The 1,798-nt window shown below is 41.9% G+C and overlaps 1 non-coding gene across 1 annotated transcript; it reads left to right on the forward strand.

The window, feature by feature from the left end:
• The first annotated feature begins 1,304 nt into the window (after nt 1–1,304).
• On the forward strand, nt 1,305–1,410 carry LOC132629574 (small nucleolar RNA R71). The gene has a single exon (XR_009578342.1). It is a non-coding gene; the product is annotated as a small nucleolar RNA R71 (small nucleolar RNA).
• The last annotated feature ends 388 nt before the right edge of the window (nt 1,411–1,798 follow it).

Below are 1,798 nucleotides of genomic sequence, written 5' to 3' on the forward strand. Positions count from 1 at the left end.
TGCCCTATGGTGCATGGAATTATGAATGCTCCAGGATCTTCTTTTTTTTACACTATGGTCTTGGAAAGAATAGCACTAACGCGATGAGTGATACCCACAGTGTCGTGTTTCAATGGCTTCTTCTTCTTTCTTAAGAGATCCTTCAAATACTTAGCAAACCCAGGCATTTCTTGGACAGTGTCCATGAAAGGAATGTTCATCGTCAACTGCTTGAGTTAATCATAAAATCGCAAGCACTTGTCATTTTCTGTTTTCCTCACTAGCCTTTGAGGAAACGGCGGTGAAGATTTGAACAATTGGCTCAAAGGGCGTAGAGCGCCAGAAAGTTTTGCCTTCCTCTTTTCCTGTTTTTCTCCGTGTGCCTTGAGATTATCAAGATTCTGCTCTTCTTCAGCTATAATAGGGGCTTCCTCCTCTGTTTCTTCCTCCACAATATCATCAGATACATCAGGAGTATGCACTTGGTAGTTGTCCACGTTGAGGAGTATGCACTTCTCTGGAAAGATCTCTGAATTGCGATTCAAGCTTCTGAATGGAAGCTGAATGAGATAGTTGAACCTGAGACATTCCCTTTATTGTGCTCTCAGTTCTGTCCTGATTCATTAGCATTTTCTGCATCATACTTTTCAGCTCCGCAGAATCATTAGGTGCATTACTAGCAGAGTTGCTAGCGAAATTGTCTCTCCACTGTTGGGAATTTGATGCTTGCCCCCTTGGTGGAATGTAGGGGTTCGAGCTCTTGTTGCCATAATTATTGTTATTGTAATTCCCTTGATTTGGATTTCCCTGATCATTTCTGCTATAATTGTTCCCATGAAATTGTTGTTGAGGCTTTTGCCATGGGTGATGACCGGGACCTTGATAATTTTTCCTTTGATAACCCCCTGCGAGTTGTTGACATAATTAGCATCTTCATACTGTTGTTGCCCATCTTGGTACATCCTTCAGGGACTTGATACATGCCCTGTGGAAGAGGTGGTAACTCCTCAACAACATTTACACCCTGTGCATCCTTTTCTGCCAACTTCTTTGATAGTAAATCCACTATGGTTTGCAGTTGCGCAAAGGCATGATCTCTCTCATGGTTTTCTTTTGCAACGGCAGCTCGTGATGGACTACCATAAGAGAGACTCTCACTATCAGTTGAATGCCAAGCTTGATTGTGGGTGGTGAGTTTATCAAGCAAACGGGTGATGACGATAAATGACTTATCCATGAAGCATCCTTCTGCGGCAGTATTGACAGCAATCTGATTCATTGTATCTAAGCCCTTGTAGAATTTCTCCATGAGAATAGCATCCGGAAACCCGTGAGTTGGAGATTGAGCTAGATAATACTTGAACCGCTCCCATGCCGAATATAATTGTTCCCCCAGGAGCTGTTTGAACTCAAAGATCTTATCTCGATGTTCAGATTTTTTGTTCGGTGGGAACCACTTCTTCAGAAATGTGTTGGCTAGCTCGCTCCAGGTATGGATAGAATTGCTGGGAAGCTTTTCATACCATTCCCTTGCTTGGCCAGCCAAGGAATATTTGAAGACCCGTAACCGCACAAAATTTGATAAGCTCAAATTACACCTATTAATGGCGTAAAGCGGACGTTGTCAAATATAGTAACCCAAACAAGGTTGGGGTCGAATCCCACAGGGAATATGGAGAGAAAAAGGTACCAATTGTATGCGATACTAGTCTTTAAAGGCTTTAATCCTATTCCTGATAGTTTGAAATATTTGTTGAATAATGTAATTGAATACTTTGACTTGAATTGTACTTAATGCGAGAGAGAGACTAAGGTTGTG

Source organism: Lycium barbarum, chromosome 2 (assembly GCF_019175385.1).
Source record: "Lycium barbarum isolate Lr01 chromosome 2, ASM1917538v2, whole genome shotgun sequence".
Classification (NCBI taxonomy): domain Eukaryota; kingdom Viridiplantae; phylum Streptophyta; class Magnoliopsida; order Solanales; family Solanaceae; genus Lycium; species Lycium barbarum.